A 21,702-nucleotide genomic window follows, 5' to 3' on the forward strand; every position below is an offset into this window, starting at 1 on the left:
GGAAAAGAACTCCAGGGGCTGATCTGGTTTGCATAGGCACACCCACTCGCCTGGCATGAAACAACAGCAACTCAAAGTGGTTACTTTGGCTGGTGTGGGATCCCCAGTTTCTCTGTTATTGGGGCAGGAAGAATAAAGTTTTGTTACCCTGATTCTGTGAATCAAGGCCAGTGGAACTGTTGTATGACAGAAGGACTGAGTGAGTCCTTCACCATTACCTAAGTAGCACATGCTTGACAAGGGGCATGGGTTACAAAACCCAGTGAATGGAGAGAGGATGTGAACAGGTATTTATATCTGATGGTATGGGCCCTCTTTGAGGGTTTGAAACACCAAGTGCACTACCTCCTCTCTCCACTGTGGAATGTCAGAGCTAACTTTGATTCTATTAGGAGTCTAGTTACAGGCTGCTGAGCTGAATTCACTTTGGGCCAATGGTCCACTAGCACTGGGGCTCCCCTACTATGAACTGGAATTGCTAAGAGCTGAAATCACAAAAGAGCTAAAGTTATTAAGAGCTGAGATCACTGAGACTGTGTTAACTAGTGGGGGAGCCTGAAGCTATATTGCTAAGCGGCTAGCGGAGCAGCTAGCAGAGTGGAGCCTCACGGGACGGTTGGAGCTGAGCGACTCACAGGTTGGTGAGCAGGGTGGAGCGGCTGGAGAAGCAGCGAGCAGAGCGGAGCCTTGTGGGAGCGGCCCAAGGAACGGCTGAAGTGGAGCAGAGCTGAGCGGCTCACAGGTCGGTGAGCAGAGCGGAGCAACTGCCAGAGCAGTTCGTGGACGGCGGGAGCGGCTCACAGGACAGGTGGCTCGTGGAGAAGGCTGCGGCGGAACCCCACGGAGAGGCAGCCAGTCTGCCTCGGATCATGTAAGGTGCCCCTTAACACCCTGCGTGCCTTCCCCCCCCCCGCTTGAACTCTGGGGCTGCACTGACCAGGGACAGAGACTTTGGGGGGGTTGTTGGACTTTTGGGACTTTGGTGATTCTTGGGTTGCTGGTTTCAAGAACCAAAGGGAAAGGACACAGCCCAATTTGCTGGGGTGGGTTTTTTTGCTCATGAAGCCTGGTTGTGGTGTTTTTTCCAATTTAATGCTGATGTTGTTTACCTCATGTTATTAAACATTTTCTGTTACACTCAGACTCCGTGCTTGCGAGAGGGGAAGTATTGCCTCTTAGAGGCGCCCAGGGGGTGGTATGTAATTGTCCCAGGTCACTGGGTGGGGGCTCGAGCCGGTTTTGCATTGTGTTATTGAAACGGAACCCCTAGATCCAGAACCCAGCCCTTGTTGCTGCTAACTTAGATGGGCAGAAGGGTTACATGTCTATATATGTATTTACAGAGAAAATAGTAAGTGTATTATTGGATGTAAGCGATTTACTCCCTCTCTCTTTTCTGTTCTGCTTTTGTCTTGCCTCTTCTTTCTTTCATTTCACGTTGCTCTTGGCTCTTTGCCCACTTCTTTCTCATCATCCCCCTAGTGTTGTTGTATCTGTAAAGTTTTTCAAAAACATGTACACACTTTGGTCCCTCAACTTGATCCCCTTGCCAGTTGCTCTTGGAACTGCATTTCCACATGTTTTGTAGAAACAGGACACATCTGCCACACAACAAAGCATGGAGGAGGGCATCCAAGTCTTTTAGTTCCCAAATCACTTTATCCAAATATGGTGTAATGAAATTGGGACTAAAAATCAATTGTAGTGTAATTGCCCAGGAAACACACCCACCAACGTGTGCATTCCCAGTGAAATAAGATTGCTGCTGCTTTAGGGGAATGTTAGAACAATTTACTAGTCACAAATAATGACAGATTAACTTGTATCCACACCCGTCCTTCACCTTTTTATCACAAGTTGCCATGCTTCTCAGCTGATCCGTTACACCTGTGCAAATGTGGAGGTAAAACACTCCTATTCTAATCTGATAGCATTTTTACACCCATTCTGCAGAGCTGTAGATGAATACTTGAGGTGCAAGTCCGTAGAGAAAAAGGCCCATGACAACTTCAGCTAGTGCTGAATCAGCAACAGTTTATTCCTTGAATGAGGCACACTGTTGTCACTCCATAATACCTCTGTCCAGGCTTTGTACAGGACATGCAGTCATTTCTATATGGAGCTGAAGGTTTTGGGTAGGAGCTAAGTAAAATTGCTATATGGTCAGGAACCCAATTATTTAAGAGCTTGCCTCTCTCCCACTATGGGTATTATTGCCTCACTCTTACTCTCAGTCAACCTTAAACTTTCACAATGGTGGGGGGTTTTTTTTGAAGTAGTCAGCTGTTCACTAGCAACTGGGACCATCATCTCAGTTCACAAAAGCCACCAAACAATTATCTATCACCACTCATCTGGATCTGAGTTGAATAAGCAATATAAAAAAGAATGCTTCTGTATCCTGTTTCCAATCCCTTAAAACTTTTAAGGCTAGATTCTGATCTCATTTACAAGTATTAATAAGTAACCCTTTGACTTCAGCATAGTTATTTCTCACGTATACAGACCAAGATGCGCCTTTTTTCCCCTTCTCTACTAACTACTACTCAACCTTGCCACTAATACCCTAAAAGCTACACAGTAATTGTGTTTGTGTAGCATCAAGATAGGCTGTTACTGTAGGTATCTTGTTTTCTTGTGCATAATACAATTCAATCATAGTTTTAAGTCCCAAAACTGGTTTATTTTCTATTTGAATGATATTCTATCTTGTTTGATTTGTAGGACTCTGGAATTCACACCAAAAAGATGTTTCTCAACTCTGAGTGGAAAAAATACTCCCCCCTGCCCCCAGAAACAGTGGTATTTAAAATATGTATAAATTATACTTGAGACTTAGGTACCTAGGCGCTTTGGAAAATCCCAACATGACTTAGCTGCATTGTTAAGCATCTAACTACCTTTAAAAATCTGGCCCTAAAATTATTTTTCATCTCTTGTTAGCCATGACATGCTCATTAGCTGTACACTGGATAAAGAAAGACGATTCAGACATAGCCACCTGATTTAAAAGGGTCTTGGACATGTTGCTCATGTAATAGCTTACAGACAATATAAAGATAATCCCTAGTGATTTTAGGACAACCTGGCTCCCTTTCTAAGACTTTTAACAAAATAATTCTTTAAAAATACCTAAGCAGAACAGGTCAATGTAAGTGCTTTTCTTTATTATGAGATAGATACAATCTTTCCCTGACACCCTTGTGAACTTCCTTGTTATTTCTGGCGTCTTCTCTCATTATTCCCTTGGCCAGATCTGTGCATACATAGTGTATTTTTTATGGTTGTAGAATAATATTCTTTGCCATATTTGCTTAGTTTACTATTTTATGTTATTTCTTAGTTATTCCAGTCATATGCATTTTTGAATATGGATTATATAATTAGAATGAAAGAACTGCTAGGAATAGATCTATGGTCCATCTAGTTCAAGATCCTGCTTCTGGCTCTAGCCCTTCTCATTTGCTTCAAAGGAAGACACAAACTCGCCCTACTATAATTTTATATCAGGGTAAAGACATTTTTTCTTAAATCTAATTTGTAATCAGTTTATTTCATAGACCTTTGGATTGATAACCTTGTAATTTCATCATAGCTGGATAAATGAAGAGGCTATTCTTATTTTCACAAGAATACTTCTCTAGTATAGCACATTGGAGATGTCCAAAGCACTCTGTACAAACAGTAACTAATTATTCTATTGTATAATATATCCTAAGGCAACAAATTGCACTGGTTAATTATAATGGGTGTGAACAAGGGCAGTATATTTTTTTTGTAACCACTTAAGTTTGTTACCTTTTACTTTAAAGTACCCTCTTTGTGTTATGGAAAAATTATTTTTAGAACATATGAAAGCGTAACTGATACAGAAAATTGTGGTGAATCACAAACAAGTGGGAGGGAAAGACTTAATGAGGGAGGTATGGTGAGACTGTCACAAGATAGTTGAGTGGTAGACTTTCAAAATGAGTCCGAGCAAGGGATAAATATATAAACCGTTAACTTATTAGCAAACAGAAAAAATATTAAAAAGGTAGTACAGTTTCCCCAAAGTTCAAACATCCAGACCTGCTAAGCTCCTGCTGTTTTATGAAGAGTGACTCTGAAAAATGACACAATTTTACTTGTAAATTTAGCTGATTTGATAGTACTGTAGATTGAAAGACTTCCATAATACCACACAGGCCTAGCACCCAGTTCTCGTCCCTGGCAATGGAGTCTGATACATCAGAGGCAAGGCATTCAGGATTTAGGAAACTTGCTGGGCCACATGGAGGGAGCTGGAAAGATGTCCTCCCTTTATACCCAGGCCTGGAGCATTCCTGTATTGGGTACTAGAGAGAAATATGAGAAAAAAATCTTGTTAATTCAGTTACAAAACAAAACATAAATCAGAGTTTAAGAACTGAAGGGACCACCAGATCACCTAGTTAGACCTTCTATATACCACAGGCCACCACCACTACCTAGCACCTTCACACTAAAGTCAAAAACCAAAATTAGATCATGTATTACAGCCCACAAGACACTAGATTATTATAGGTCACTGGCAGAGAATAGGAGGCACTGAGGTGCACCAGTGCCCAAGGCCACTGCAATAAGAGGGAAATGATTATGTGACATATACCAAATAATCTTGGCAAGTGACCCACACCCAAGTGCTGCAAAGGATGGCAAAAACCTTTAAGGTCACTGCCAATATGACCTGGGGGAAAATCCCTTCCCAACATCTGGTGATCAGTTAAACCCTGAGCATGTGAGCAAGAATTAACCAGCCAAGCACCTGAGAGAATGCTTGGTGTCACCTCAGAGCCCTGCGCCATCTGTATTCAATGGTCCATCTTCAGCTATGGCCCACCTTGATGCTTCTGAGAAAGGAAGTTTAAAAAAAAATCCCCTCAAACCCAGAAGTCATCAGAGGGCAAAAAAATCCCTTCCTATGAAGCTTTTAGGAATAAGACAAAGTGGAAGCCAGGGCTGCCAAGGGCCCTTACCATCCCAAACAATCTCACCATACAGTCATACTCACATTTGTCCAGTTCTCTCTCAAAACTAATTGTTTGTCCCCTTAACTCCTGTTTGGAGGCTGTCTCAGAACCTCACTCCTATAAATCTCCTAATTTCCAGGCTGAATTTGTTCAAGACCAGTTTATATCCATTTGTCCTTTGCCAGCATTGTCCTTTATCTTAAATAGCTCTTCACCTTCTGTGATATTTACCCCCTAGTGTACATATAGAGAGCATAAGAATGGTTGTACTGGGTCAGATCAAAGGTTGATCTGGCCTAGTATCCCATCTTCCAATAGGGCCAATGCCAGGTGCTTCAGAGGGAATCCATTCCCAGCTTCTGGCAAACAGAGGCTAGGGTCACCATCCCTGCCCATCCTGGCTAATAGCCATTGGTGGAGCTACCCTCCATGAACTTAAACTAAGTTCTTTTTTTAACCCAGTTGTAGTCTTGGCCTTCACAACATCCTGTGGCAAAAAGGATCACAGGTTGACTGTGTTGTGTGAAGAAATACTTCCTTTTGTTTGAAACCTGCTGCCTATTAATTTCATTTGTTCTTGTGTTATGAGAAGGAGAAAAAACACTTCCTTACGTCTCCACACCAGTCATGGTTTTATAAACCTCTGTCATGTCCCTCCCCTTAGTCATCTGTCTTCTAAGATTACTAAAACTCAGACTTTTCCATCTCTCCTCATATGGAAGCTATTCCATACCCCTAGTCATTTTTGTTGCCCCTTTCCAATTCCAAGATATCTTTTGAGATTGACAGGGAGGACACCAGATTTGCACACAGTATTCCAGATGTGAGCATACCATGGATATATATAGCAGCATTATGATATTTTCGGTCTTATTTATCCCTTTCCTAATGATTCCCAACATTGTTAGTTTTTTTGACTGCTGCTGCACATTGAGTGGATGTTTTCAGAGAACTATCCATAATGACTCCAAGATCTTTCTTGAGTGCTAACAGCTAATTTAGACCCCATCATTTTGTATGTATAGGTGGGATTATGTTTTCCATGGTGCATTACTTTGCATTTATCAATATTGAATTTCATCTGCTATTTTGTTGTCCAGTCACCAAGTTTTGGGAGATCTCTTTGTACCTCTTTGCAGTCTGCTTTGGGTGCAACTATCTTGTGTACGTATCCTTTGCAAGTTGTGTCACCTCACTGTTTACTCCTTTCCATATCATAACCTCTCTCAGCCTTCTTTTTGCTGGACTAAACAAGCCAAGCTATTCCATTCTCCCCCCCCCCCCCCCCCCCAATTATCCTAGCTCTTCTCTGCACCTGGTCTAGTTTAAATTCATCTTTCTTGAACATGGATGACCAGAACGGTCTACAGTATTCCAGATGAGGTCTTACCAGTTGTGATGGGTTCTTCCCCATGCACCCCAGGGGGGCCGCCTGGAACTGAGGTACAGCTGAGCCCTCAGTCTCACCAATCTGGGATCCCTCTTGCACTGTGATGTGACCAGCTGCATAGCTCTCCAAACTTGCCCTCACACCAACATCCACAGACAGGAACCACACCCAACTGTGTTCGTGAATGCTCTGGCCAGCCACTCATGCACCCACAATAGAGAGGGTGCAGCCAAAATACTCCCAGCTCAAGACCTCAGAGCTGCACCATCCTAGCCTAGTCAAAACCTGTCCAGTATGAATTTGTTGCCTAGTCTGCCACTTCTACAAAGGAAAGTGGATGTGCACCTACTCATCATGAGATTTATCCCCTTTGCATTTCAAACAGTTTTTTAGGTAAAGTATAAAATAGCTTTTAAGTGATAGCAAACGGATCAAAGTAGATTACCATACAAAATAAAACAAAACCACAATCTAAGCTTAATATACTCTTTAGTATTTGAATCAAGCATACACAGGCAGGCTCTCTTCTTTCCTGCTTGGGACCAGCACTTCCCCCTCAGTTCAGTCTTTTTCCTCCAGTACTTTCAGGTGTGGGGTTGTAGAGAGTGTGAAGTCCAATCATGTCATCATTTCTCCCCCACACACCTTTTATATCTTCTTCCAACTTGCTGGAAAACTCTTTTGCTGTGATCTGGGTCAAACAGTTCCCATTGTGTAGTGCTATCTCCAAGGGGTTTCTATTGTACACAGTTTCTGGGGTAATCCTTGTGCTTGTGTGTATTTCCTTAATATGTTTTGGCCTTTTTATTGTTGTATCTGAAAGGCTAACTGTGGGTGTTCCCAGAGTAAGCACATTTGATATACAGCTACCTAGTCAATATTCATAACTTCAGATACAAAAAATACATGCACACAAATAGGATAATCATATTCAGCAAATCATAACTTTTCCAATGACATCTTACATGACCCACCTTATACAAAAGGCATCATAATTATGCCATAATCATATCCTAATATCACTATGCTGACTATGGGGTGTAGTGTCAGACCAGCGTCTTGTACAATGGCATTAATACTTCTCTATCACTGGAAATGCTTCTCCTGCATCCTAGGATTGCAGTTGCCTTTTTCCACAGCTGTATTTCATTGGTGGCTCACAGTCATCCTGTGCTCAATCCATACAGCCAGCATGAAATAAAAAAAAGAAAATACAATAAAAATTAGAAGGTTATAGGATGATTTAAAATATTAACAACAAGGAATTTACCTCCTTGAATGCTGCTACTCAAAAGTGGTCCAGCAGTGTGTGAAAAGGGAACGGATGACTTACTACTATGGCATCTGAAAATGAGAGGGTTTGATTACTACCACTTATGCCAGAAGTGGACAAGCTACGGCCCGTGGGACCCTCCTGCCTGGCCGGCTAGCCCCTGGCCCCTTCCCCGCTGGTCTCCCTCCCCTGCAGCCTCAGCTCATGCCAGCCACCAGGGCTCCAGGCAGTGTGGTAAGAGGGCAGGGGAGTTTGGGGTGGTGGTCAAGGGGTGGACATGGCTTGGGGCAGTCAGAGGGCAGGGAACAGGAGTGGCTGAATGGGGGCATGGGTCCTGGGGGGCAGGAAGCAGGGGGGTTTGGATGCGGTAGGAGTCCCAGGGGACTGTCAGGGGGTGAGAAGCGGGGGGGGGGGGGGGGTTGAATAGGGGTTAGGAGCCGGGCCATGCCTGGCTGTTCGGTGAGGCACAGCCTCCCCTAACCAGCCTGCCATTCAATTTCAGAAACCTGATGTAGCCCTCAGGCAAAAAAAGTTTGCCCCCTCCCCCGAGCTATGGAACAAACCAAAAATGCGAATAGGTGAAAATAGATAGTGAATCCCAGATCCTATGCACCTGCTCCAGGATGCCAGGCATTATGGAATATATTCAGCAATCCAGATGAATGACAATGCTTGTAGGGAATGCTGTTTGTGGATGCAGTGCTCTTCGTTCTCCAACAGGTTGCCTAGTTGCAGCAGCAGCAGCCACACTCATGCAAGAGGAGTATGTACAATTCTCTAGTGAAAGTTTGTTTCCTTGGGGCTACCAAGGGCCCACCTACTCTGACAAAAATACCAGGTTGGGGAGTCATGTTATTTGGTTTTGTCCCATTTATCTGGGACTCATTTTATATGGATAGTACAATGCTATATTGTGCTATGGTCTTGATTTTTGGTCTCGGTTTCAGAAGGCTGGGTCCATACTAGAAAAACTAGCTGTTACTGATAACAGGTCTCACTTCAAGCGGGCCCTAACTAGAGTTTCTTGAAGGTGCAAAACACAGCTTGTCCTGATCCATGCTTGCAATTAATCCATATGCAAGTTAACAGGTGCTGACCCTGTTGCTGAAACTTGTTGACATCATGCAAGAGGTAATTTTCCTAGTTAGGTGAGACTAAAAGGTGTGTGTTTCATGAAAGCCAGGCACATGTTTCAGGAAGGAGAAAACTGCTCCTTTTTGGGGGGTCCAACAAATGATCTTTCTAGGATTTAACATAGGAATTAGTAGCTGAGATGGTGAGGAAAATTTCATATCCACAAGCACATTCAAGATCCATCCCTCACCTGCAGAACAAACTTAATTTAAATAGTAAAATTATGTAATTTGCCAAATGTTAATGCTCACAGATTTATATATTTAAACATACTGGAGTAAATTCAGCCCTGGTGTAAGTGGGTCAAACTTCAGTGGAGTTGGAAAGTAATACACATGTTCATGCAGGTGACCCAACTTTGTGCCCCAAGCTTATTGTCTTGGGAGGCCAGAACCAGGCACATGGCAGAGAGAACAGATTGCAGATTTCTCAAGCAATCTTATCTGGCGGTCATGTGGATCAGCATTTAGCATTGTGTATGGAGGAACATTTAGCATTCCTCAACCTCCAAGTGGGTGTGTGGGCAGTGAATACAAGTGGAGAAAATTAGGAGAATTTAATTAAACCCTCCTCCTCTTCAAAGTTTAAATGCTGAAATAAAGTGTTGCTCAGAATACTCTGACATCTGAGGTCACCTTTTCCAATGGGACTTATGACTGCTATTATAGCTCAAAGTTTTGTTTAGTGACTTGGAGGCATTTTTAAATGACTTTTGGGCAAGCTTGGCAAAATTCCACCAGCTGTTCATGAATTACCGAAAAAAAATCCATGGAACATTTTGTCCAGAGTTGTCTTTTTCCATGGGTTCCCTGAGAATTAGTGTGTACCATATACTATTACTGCCTCTGAATTTCCCTAGTACAAGAACCTGGACCCAGATTTCTCTTAGGCCTGGTCTACGCTGGGGGATCGACCTAAGATACACAATTTCAGCCATATAGGAGTCGATGGCAGAGCGATTGGGGATTGATTTATCACATCTACACTAGATGTGATAAATCAATCCCTGATAGATTGATCACTACCTGCTGATCCCAAAGTCTATATAGACTCTCACATTCAGTAGAGAAAATGATCTTCTGTGGAGAATACCAGTTGCCTGTTGCATCCATTGTCAGGATGGATACAAGTTTTATAATCTATAGTACTAAAGTTTTTCAACTCCCACCTTTTCATTTTAAAATATCCTGTCTATAGTTATTCTTCCTGAGAATTCACTTCTTGGCTTCTCTCCACTGTGAGAGTCAAGTATTCCATTTTCCTGCTAAATGGAACCGTGCAATTTGCAACCCAGAACATGTCTATGTTGCTTGGTTGATTCTACCACTTGGTAGTAACTGGGTCTTAATTCTGAGATGTCATGTATTACAGTATGATCAGTAGTAAGGACAAGTTTTGAACCATCTTTGCCAATTTAGGGGACTGTTCTACCTCTAAAGAACTACTTTGATGATTGAGTAGGCCTTGTTTTTCTCATGCCCAGAAGGGCTTCCTGTGTCCTACATGTAGGATCACCAGTTCTGGGCTCAAAGTCTCTCTTGAAGTTAGCATTCCAGGCTGGGAGCTTGTCTTTTTAGCTGAACTTTAGTCAAAGCCAGACCATTCAACCAATAAAAAGTTAATTGGGAGTCTTAGTTTTCTCACTTTTATAGCAATTTCTAGTTATATGACCTATGTTTTTATTGGTATTTTTAAAATAAATTATACCAGAAAACAGAATTGTTGATAATGGAAGTATTTTTTACATTAGCAGTATGTCAGAATACAGTAGAATCAAATATCAATTTTTAACCCATTTGTTTCATCTTTCATCCAATAGTTTAGTTGTTAACTTTACAACTTAAGAAAGTTGACTGACTATTTTTAGTTCATGTCAACCTCATTTCCACAGTTGAAAGTTGTTCCTGAAGCCATAAAGATAGGTGTCACTACAGTCATAAGGATTCCAAACTACTATTTCTTTGATTAATTTCTAAGTATTGGAATACTTCCCTAACGCAAATTGTGACCTCTGTGAGGCAGATGCGTTCTTTGTGCTATTTGTATATACAGAGTCTAGTACAATGACATCCAGACTCCAAATTTGGATTCTTAAGTGCTACTGCAATAGAAACAATGATAAATAGGAATCTTGCACCAAGGACTAGAGGACAATTTTTATGAGGTTAGGCTTTATTTATATTCTAGTACCCTCAACCAGGTTAAAGTCTCCCTTTGCTCAGTGCTGAGCAGACATAATAAATGAAAGTCCCTGCCCCAAACAGCTTACTATTTAAGTGACAAGATTTTACAGGTGGGTGAAACAAATAAGCAGGCAGCAATTGTTAACCCATCCTAATAGGATATTTTAGCACAGATTAGCTGTCTGTGCAATTCTGAGCCAGTCAATAACAGCAGTCACAACTCACCATGCACCTAGCTATTAGGAAATTGGACAAGGAAATGAAGCAACAAATCTCTCCAGAAGCGTGTAAGACTATAACACTAATTACTATAAGCAGGACAAGTTCCCCCTTGCAGAAAGGATACTGAAGGAAATTTATTGTTTGATATTTCCACATGCCAGTTTTAAAAAAATGAAACCAATCCAAAACTCAGAACAAAATACAGGAGGGAATGCTATAGTAAGGGGAACCATCTCTTGGGAATATTTCCAAACTGAAAGATATTTGCTACAGTGTTAGAAATCTGGAATATTAAAAAGTGTATATATATACACACACACATACATACACACACACACAAACTTATCCTCTCACTAACCTTCTACATTCTCCTATCTTTTCATTTCTTCTACATGAAGTCCATTTTCTCAGTGTCTTCCATGGAACTTTATTCACTAAACCAGAAACACCATCATTCCAACAGGTCTACATAATATCTTGTCTTTTTATACAAGATTTAATAGTGTATTCAGTAGTGGTATAGCTGTATTGGTCCCAGTATATTAGAGAGACAATGTGGTTGAGGCAATATCTTTTATTGGACCAAATTCTGTTGGTGAGAGAGAAGCTTGAGTTTACACAGAGCTCCTCTTACTAAGAGAAGTTGGTCCAATAAAAAAAAAATTAATATTGCCTCACCCACCTGGTCTGTTTAATTTTATACTTTGAGCGTTCAGAGTTTATTAAACAATATTTTTGGCATTTCTCTTCTGTCTCTTGTAGGTTCACTGAGTGTCATTTAAAGCTCTCCATCCCACTATGTTAGCATAATTATTTTGCATTAATTTCACATTTTTATAGGAGTGTTTGGGTTCCTCTGAATGATCTTTGAATCTTAGAATTGTAGGGTTAGAAAGAATCCTTGTGGTCATCTAGTCTAACCCTCTGCCAAGATGCAGGATTTGTTGTGTTTAAATCATCCAAGACAGATGGCTATCCAGTCTCCTTTTGAAGGCCTCCAGTGGAGGGGGGGGAGGGAGCGGGAGGAGAGGGAAAAAAAAAAACCACAAACAAACAAACAAAAACAAACAAACACTTTCACAACTTCTGGAGGCAGTCTGTTCCCATTCTCCTACTGTTCTTAGATTAAATAGCAGGAAGACTTCCTAAATCTAAACCTGCTAGGCTGTACCCATTGCCTCATGTGATGCCATCTGTGGCAAAAGAGAACAACTTTTCCTCCATCTTTTTTATGGCAGCCTTTCAAGTATCTGAAGATCTCCATTATATTCCCCCCTTAATCTCCTCTTTCCTGAACTAAACATACTCAGTTCCTTTAGCCTTTGCTCATATGGCTTGCATTCCATCCATTTGCATCCTTGTATCTTCCATGTTACCTCCACCGTTTTATCTATTTTTATGCTCTCCCACCTTAAACTTTTTGCTATAGCGACAGCCCCCAGCTGCGAATGGCTGCATGGGGGAACTATTAGTTTGTTCAAATTTGTATGAGGTGTAAAGAAAGGGTGTCAACCAATGTTTGGAAGCTAGGAACTTCACTCGAGAATTGAGCAGAGGGATGGATGCCTGGATAGGCTGAGCCCACTATTTCTGTAGCCCTCTTAGCCACTGTCACTCAAGGAGCAAAGGCTCATGCGCAAGTAATAAACAGTCTCTTCTGGCTAATGCAAAGCCATTATGTCTTGCTAAGATATTAGAGTCATTCATTAAAACAAATCCAAATATCTAACATGAATTAAAACCAAATATACTTTAAATCTTTCATGCTATTTATTAGGAACAGATTCCCTTCTGGTCTTCACTTATAATAGCTTCTGGAATGCTACTGTATATATAATTTTAAAAAAGCTATGTAGATGAAAGGGGATTTTCTCTTGACACTTTATAGTCCTGTCTTTCAGTATAGATCTGTTTTGCCTTAGACATGTCTAAATGATAGCCTCAGATATTTTCAAATACATTTTTCTTTGCAACTTATCAGTAAAATGTGAAGTTTGACACGTTAGTCACACAGGAATTACTGTGATGAAAAGAGTAGAGATCAGTTGCACTACATGTATTCTGAGAAACTTGGGAAAAGGCACCATCTAGTGCTCTCTCTGTAGTATTGAAAGAAACTCTTCTCGTGGCTATAGTTACTTTCCTCCCAGTTCTGCCAAAGCTACATTGAAGTTGTGAAGAAATAATAAATAAATAAAGTGATGGTGCAGATGGGTAAATACCTTATGTTTAAAAACATTTATGCATACCAATTAAAATTAACATTTAAAATCAAATTTACTGCACAGCTGGGGTTGGCTTGGGTTATGGGGGATTGCAAGTATCGGTTACATTCAAGGTTCATACATATCACATAACCAGCATAGATCCAGATTGGGGTGTGGGAGTTTTTAAAGCATCAGTGGATATATGCACTCAGGTATGCCACCCATGGAATGTATTAAGACTCCAAGTAGGTATTGGTGTAGAGAATAAGTACATGGGTGGGGTGCGTTCCTTGGTTTGTCAGGGAAGGAAGTGGGTTATTTCCTTGGTCAGCGTTCTCGGTTACTCGGCCTGGTACTGGCAGTGTCCTGTGATGTGTTCCATGTGGATGTCTCTGGGTAGTGCTCACCTGGCCTAACGTTAGGCAGTTGAGTTGAGAATTCTGATCCTTAAAATATCACTTTAGCAACAGTATTTTATTGTATAATACCACCAGGAGGCAAAATCTGCTGCTTGGATAAGCAAGTGTGACTCCTGTCATTGACATCTGTTTATACCAATTGTGAATTTGATGAAGGGAATGAAAAACATGAAGATATGACTTTCTAGTCAAGGACATGGATCCTGAATTGATTCTCAATAAATAAGATTTTAAAAATATTCTAGATCATATTTAATAAAAAGCCAATATATTCTTATTTTGAGATGATCCATACCATCTGCCTGACTTCCACTAGTGGGACAATCTGGAATATATTCCCCTACCTCGATGCACATGAAAATGGAGAAATATGCTTCTTCTTCCTCGCCTCCCTAGGTTTGAATGAGATGCCAAATATATTCAGTTAACTTGCTTCTTTATAGCTGACCAGTATTCCTGGTCCAAATAAATGGACCTGTGTAACTACTGCTAGGATAAAGCAACAGAGGGTCCTGTGGCACCTTTAAGACTAACAGAAGTATTGGGAGCATAAGCTTTTGTGGGTAAGAACCTCACTTCTTCAGATGCAAGTCATGCTAGGATGTATGCAGAAAGGGGTTACTTTTGGACACACATTACAGAAAACTTTAAAATGGTAACAGTTGTCAATGCAAAACTAGTGCTAAATTTTAAATAAAAAATGCAACATTTTTTAAATGTTAAGAAGTCTGTGCAGGTTCTTATGTGACTGAGTCACTGTAGTATCTGAGTGCCTTCCAGAAAAGCACAAAGGACTAAGTGATGTAACAGGCTACTTGCACCTACGAGTGTCCCAAAAAACAAATAGCAGAACACATACAATACAAACAAAAGCACTTATCAGAGTATTTACATAGCTCTATCTATGGTCTTTCACCTCCCATTTCAGAAGCACGCCGGTCTTATGCTTTAGTAGTCCATAACACGGTCCTCCAACTCCCTCAGCTCTCCTCCCCCAAATTCACATAAGTGCCAGTCATCTCCCTACTGGCCCACAGATAGTAATTAATTCTTATTTGATAAATCAAAGGTGAACATTCAAAAGGAATGTTCAGTGTACATTCTCACTACAGCAATGGGAGGGGTTCTCCTTTCGCTGTAGGAAATCCATCTCCCAAGAGGCAGTAGCTAGGTCAACAGAAGACTTTTTCCATCAATTTAGCACTGTCTACACTTCCCTGCTCACTCAAGACCCTGCAGGCACCTTTTGACTCCCTGCATTCTTTCTTCCAGCCCTTTGTCAGCTGGGCCCACTCAGTAGTTAAACCTGGAATCACCCAATTCTCTCAGATGGGGCCCATTCTGTAATCAGGGCTGGCTTAGTCAGGGGCTCTCTATCATCATCATCTCAGAACTCTGGATGATGTAAGTGTTGATCTCTATCTATAGAAAAGCAATACAGCCTGTGTGCCTGGGAGATCATTCTCATGGAAATACCCAGATGTTTTGTACTGATTGACAAACTCACAAGAAGACTTAGTAACTAAGGTACAGTACAAAACTTGCCCTGGAGTAAGTGAATTGACATTAGTGCAATTTATACAGCTGACCAGAGAGCAAATATTTTATGATTTGTTTATATAGGGCCTGATCCTTCTTCCACAGGTTCAATGGCCAAATAGCAACTGATTTCCATGGCAGCCGCTTTAGACTCTGTCCTGGAAATGGATTTATTTTTCTGTGTTTCTACTATTATTTATTTTTGCAGATCTTCATAATCTCCCACATATCAGTACTGTTGTGCAGTAGGTAATTGGCAGACCAAGCAACAAAGTACACATATGTGGAATACTTTGGCACTTCACCAGCCCTTTGGTCATCAGATAATGATACTTTCCTCCCTCACCACACCACACAGTACTTGGACTTTGACACATGTAGTGTTTATGATTATCATTGCTATTAATTAATTTGTCCTCATGAGAACTATTCCAAGGAATGAGAAGCTTCCTAGAGACTTTTTAAAAAATATGAACATACTAAGACTTGCAAGCTTACATGTGGAAAACATCTGTGATTTATTGAGATCTAGTCAATTATATTTTTACACTGTGTTTTAACTATTTCATTTCAGCTCTGGATGCTACAACTACTGAGGTTAAGACAGAAGGACAGTGGAATCCCTCTTCTGTAGATTCTTCCCACAGTGACTAACTCTAGTGAATGTATTGCATAACACATCAAGCATTATGCAATACATTCACTCTATTATGAAATACCATGTGGGTTAATTAAGCCCCAATGGAGAAGAAATGTTGGGGGGGAACCCAACGAATGGAGACAATATGATCTCAAGGACCAGAGGGGACTATTCTGATTATATGTATTTCTCAGAACATTTCTTGACTTGCATCTAGATCAGTAATACTCAGACTTCAGCTTGTGAGCCACAAGTGGCTTTTTGATGTGTCTTTGCAGTGTAAGATATAAAAACACTGGGTGATTTAATTATTAACCAGTCTAAGTTATTAATCAGTATGCTTTTACTATGTCATTAACCAATTAAGTTGTCAACTTGCTCCAATATACATTATATAAAAAAATTCTAAATATTTCCCCTGTCATACTGTTTATGTATGAATACTAAATGAATCAATGCAGTCACACAACTGTAGCTCTTTTGGGTAATGTTGACCACTAATTTGGCTCCTGAACTACCAAGGTCTGACTATCACTGATCTAGATATTGAAGTTCTGCAACATGCAAACTGTATTCCCTTAACTGGAGGGAAAGTCTTCGCTGTGGTAACTGACAGGTTAACATGCACTACAGTGACAGGTAGAAGGTCTAGCGCAAGCTGAGATTATTACTTCTCATTATTATGGGTACTGTACAATCATTCAGTAAAAGAATGCCCAAGAGGATTTCACCATCTTTAGCAAAATGATCATGCCAACTGCCTGGGATGGGAGTTCCCTAGTCAGGTGACAGTATGGGCTTTATCTGCAAATTCAGAGACCGGAGGCATGTTTGAGAGCACAGAATTAACCAACCCAGAAAATGAGGAGCACCAGTTCACTAGAGTGAACAGAGAATAGGAGTACTTGTGGCACCTTAGAGATTAACAAGTTTTAGTGTCCTTTTTCCTTTGTAGTGTGAAAAAGTACTTCCAGGGGATAGATGCATACCTGAAAAAACCATGCAATACAGCCTGTGTGTTTGGGAGATCAGTCACATTGAGTGACTCCATAGAAGGAGTGTCCAGTACAAAAAACCTTTTCCCCAGAGTAGTTGAATTAGCATTACTGAAGGAGATTTCAGGTGGCCCCAACAGGGTCTCAAGCCCATGGAGTCCCTGAAGGAGAATGCCCAGTGGCAATCCAGGACCTACAGCTCACCAGGATGGAAGTGAAGAAATACCAATTTCATAATAGCTATGCAGTTAACTTCAGCCTCAGTGCTGGCAAGAGAATCCAAGTAGAATTAAGAAGTTTTCAAATATGCAACAAACTCATAAGGAAATTTAGATATAAAAATACCAGCTTTTTGGAAGTACTAACTGAAATCAATGACTCTTTAATATGGCATAAAAATGAGATGAAGTGGCATTTTAACAGCTGTTGCTACTATTTATTCTCCTTGTGTGCTGTGACAATATTGTCAGGTAATTTTACTGGATTTGTAACAGTATATTTGTCAGTCTACTATTTATTTATTCTTGTTAGTCATCATTGGTATTTATTACTTATAAATAAAATATTTAATACAAAATGGCAACCTCCAACAGTAGTTATTTGTATTAAATAAATATATAGGCAAAAGAAAAAACCCACCCCCAGCCCAACCCTATCTCTAATTGTTCATCCTTAAAACTCCAATTCCAGAAAGTACTTAAGCATATGAGACCCAACACACTGAAGTTCATGCTTCAAGCTGGGAACACACTTAAAGGTGTGATGAATCTCACCTTCACAGGGCTTCCATATGAAAAAAAATACTAACTGTGTAATAATTAGTCTTTCCACTGTAAGAGACCACATGCATCTCTATCCCTCCCCCCCCCCCCCCCTTCTACCCTTTACTAGATTATTTTTGCCCACTAGTTGTGGATGTTTGGTGTAGAAGATGGTGATGTTAGAAGAGGCTAGTTTGGTGTTCTCTCCCCACCAATCAAGTGTGCATGCCCCGCCAAAAAACACACCAATTAAACTCATTGTAACCAGCTTGTCTATACCCCCCACAAAGTCAGCTTAGCCTGCATTCACACACCCTAACCTAAAATCAGTCACGATTCCATGTATCCAGCTCTTCTCCACAATATATTTACAAGCAATCATCCCCCACTTAAGCGTGTGCACACATGCATTCCCAGCAGATTTGTATGTCCTCTTCTTCCCTGCAGAAGACTCCTTTGTATGTGCCCAGCCTAGACTAAATTCATTCTTGCAGGGTAAAATGTGCCAGACAACATATCTCCTGATAGATGGTTCAAGTGCACCCTCCCCCCAATCAGGGATGTGTGTGCCTAGCTACTCCTATCCCCTCCCCCACAACTGAGACTGCATGCAACCATGCAGTAATCAGGCTTGTGTTTACCCCCAACCACCATCACTCACATTTTCATACACTCCCCACACTTCCCCCAGATTAGATTTGCGTACACTCCCCTGCACCAACCTTGCTTGCTTGCCCTTCCCCTCTCAAACAAATGAGATTTACATAAGCACAGCCATCTCCCCTCCCCATCAATCAGTTTGGCATGCAACCGTTTCATATACCACATGCCAGGTATTAACCAGGGGTGGCTCCAGACACCAGCGTGCCAAGCCCATGCCTGGGGCGGCAAGCCGTGGGGGGGCAGCCTGACGGTTGCTGTGAGGGCAGTGTCACATTTTTTATTTGACCTGTGACCATATAGAACATTGTTGCAACCAAAGTCCTGTAGTGGCATCAAATCTTGTATAAAGGGGGTCAAATGAGGTGTCTAAGACAAGGTAATGGTTTACAGGTTATGATTATGCTGTCTATGTGTGTATCAATTTTGTAGTTGAAGTTATGAATATTGGCTCTATACTGTCTGTATTTCAAACTTACGCTATGCTTCTGGGAGACATCCCAGACAAGTTGGTGTTAATGGGCCATCAAGCAGGCTAGGCAGAGCTAAGGATCATCAGCTATACAATTGACCTATTGAGAGAAGGCAAATACGCCTTGTAACTCAGCAATGTAGGCAGGGACTGGCCCACGTGACTCCAGACTCCATTTTGCTGTAATTTTCCACAGTAAGGACAAAGGTGTTCTTACACCTGGAAAAGACTATAAAAAGGCTGATGCCTCATCTCCATTTTGTCTTCAGTCCTGCTCCTTACCTCTGAAGGGACTTTGCTACAAACAGAAGCTCTGAACAAAGCACTGAGGACCCATCCCAGCTGGGGATGTACTCCAGAGACCTGATTTTAAACCTGCAGTTTATTTCATCACTGCTACAAGCCTGAACCAAGAACTTTGCCAGTACTGTATGCAATTGATTCCATTTAACCAATTCTAGCTTTCATCCATAACTTTTTCCTTTTATTCCTTATTCTAAAGGATTGGCAACAGCATGATTTGTGGGCAAGATCTGATTTGTATATTTATTAACCTGGGTCTGGGGCTTGGTCCTTTTGGGATCAAGAGAACCTTTTTTCTTTTACTGAGGTATTGGTTTTCATAACCATTTGTCCACATAACAAGTGGCACGGGTGGTGATACTGGGAAACTGGAGTGTCTAAGGGAATTGCTTGTGTGACTGGTGGTTAGCCAGTAGGTTGAGACCACAGTCCTCTTTGGCTGGCTGGTTTGGTTTGGTTTGCCTTAGAGGTGGAAAAACCCCAGCCTTGGGCTGTAACTGCCCTGCTTTAAAACAGTTTCTCCTGAATTGGCATTCTCAGTTAGGTCCCGCCAGAACAGCATCATTATAGGCAGCAGTCAGGCAGCCTTCCGTGCATACCTGCAGGAGGTCCACCAGTCCCACAGCTTTGGCAGACCTCCTGCAGGCACACTGCCAAATCCACATTACCAGCAGACCTGTCACAGACACACCATGCTGGGGGGGTGACAAAATACATAGAGCCACCCCTGACCACCTCACTACACCCTTGGGACACCACCCCTTACCAGGAATTAGAGACCAGCTCCTTAGGTGGGACAGTGCAGTCCAACAGTCTGAAGGAGCCCAGGCCCTTGAGCAGGGTAGAGCAAATGAACAAGCAGTCCAAGATTTACCACAGTGACTCCAGCAGGGAAACTCAGGCTTCTGAACTTAAGGGCTGCTACCCCAAGGCAGGGTTGGCAGCAGGGCATGGGGGACCCAAGCCCATCCTACTCCACCAGGTCCCAGCCCAGGACCCCAACCATGCCAGTGTTCCACCACTGGCTCAGCAGGGAGCCAACCAAAGCACACTGACCAGCATTCAGGTAGTCACAGAACTGAACTATAGTCAGCTGTCCCTGGACTACTTCCTACTCTCCTACTATAAGGTACCTGCAATTCAGGATCAGCCTCTAGCTTCTCAAGGTATATAGCAAGCAGCAATCCCAGCAACTCTTTTCCTGGGTGAGTCTCATCCTCAGGCAGGACACAGTGTAGCTTCAGGCTCAAGAGCAGTCTGAGGACACCTGTTCCCTTCCCTGGCTCAGGCTGAATTATGCTACAGGCTCCGCCTTTTATACTTAGCTTCCTGCAGGAGGAGTGAGCCAGCCTGGCTCCGCCCACCAGGGATCAGAGAGTGGTCCCTCCCTCTCCAGCTCAGTGGGATGCTACTCCATCTCAGTAGTGGGGGGGACGGACGGACGGACGGACTGAAACCTTGTTGCATGGAGAGATCAATCACACAGGGCATTTAAAAGACTAGGTCCCAAAGGTGTGAAACAGACAGAGACCTGAGCCCATATTTAAGTGTGGCCCTTGAGCTACAGATATGTAATGGATACCCAAATCATTTGTTTGGAGGCGAAGGACCTTGATCACTATTTACAGGGAGGTCCTTCTACATGGCACTTCTAGGGAGCTTAAACCCACTGAAACAAGTGTTTAAGACCCGAGCCCTCATTACAGGGGAGCAGGGGCATGCACGCAGTGTGTCTCCATCCTTTCTCTGGGGCTTTTTCTTCCCTTCTCTTTTCCTGCCATTTCTTTGGTGCTTCTGTGGTCTTGTCCGTTTTGTCTTTAGAGTTGCTAGAAAGAGCGCAAGAGAGAAAGACAGAAGTTTAGGTATGGACTGAGTGGATATCATGATTACAGGGTCAATTTAGATTAATCTGACAAGCCTCTCCGGCTCCTTGAACCCAAACTCCTAGTCTTCCGTACCCGTCTGTGTACCCTGGGGGAGCAGACTGGCTGGGGGGGGGGCGGGAATCTGCTGGGCTGGAGATCTGCTCCTGTCATCTGCTTTGGGGGTAGAGACCCCCCCAACTCCCTGCAATACCTGCCCCGATGGATTAACCTATAAACTGTGGGGGCCTGAGACCACTGCACTCCTCTGTTGTTCCCCACCCACTCCTCTCTGCCAGGCGCTCTCTGTGCCCCACTTCTTCCACCCTTCAAGCTGGGACCCCCACCCACCCTGGGGAGCCCCTCCTCCAGCTTGGAGTCAGTTCTCCCCACATTGGTGTGCTCTGATCCAGTTCTCTGCCCTCCCTCACCCAGGCTGAGACCCCCACTCCTCCCCGCCCTGTGCTCACTCCCCCAGTCCTCCGGCCCTCCCTTGGGACTGCGCCCCTGTCCCTGTGCTGGCCCCCAGCTACCTGTTATAGCTGCAGTGGGTCAGGACTCTTATCGTGGTGTCAGCACCATCCCTGATCAGCCAGGAGAAACCAGGATCTCTGCACATCCAGTTGGGATGCAGGCCCCACCCCCATTCGG

General features: G+C 42.5%; 1 long non-coding RNA gene across 2 annotated transcripts; it reads right to left on the bottom strand.

The window, feature by feature from the left end:
• Nucleotides 1–1,769: 1,769 nt before the first annotated feature.
• On the bottom strand, nt 1,770–21,033 carry LOC135983594 (uncharacterized). 2 transcript variants are annotated; one of them, XR_010601296.1, is made up of 4 exons: nt 20,323–21,033; nt 7,356–7,549; nt 4,787–4,871; nt 1,770–4,337 (listed from the first exon to the last, which is right to left on the bottom strand). It is a non-coding gene; the product is annotated as an uncharacterized LOC135983594 (long non-coding RNA). The 2 variants fall into 2 exon arrangements; XR_010601295.1 differs by lacking the exon at nt 4,787–4,871 and having other exon boundaries at nt 20,323–21,026.
• Between the last annotated feature and the right edge of the window lie 669 nt (nt 21,034–21,702).

This window comes from Chrysemys picta, chromosome 5 (genome assembly GCF_011386835.1).
Source record: "Chrysemys picta bellii isolate R12L10 chromosome 5, ASM1138683v2, whole genome shotgun sequence".
Lineage (NCBI taxonomy): Eukaryota > Metazoa > Chordata > Testudines > Emydidae > Chrysemys > Chrysemys picta.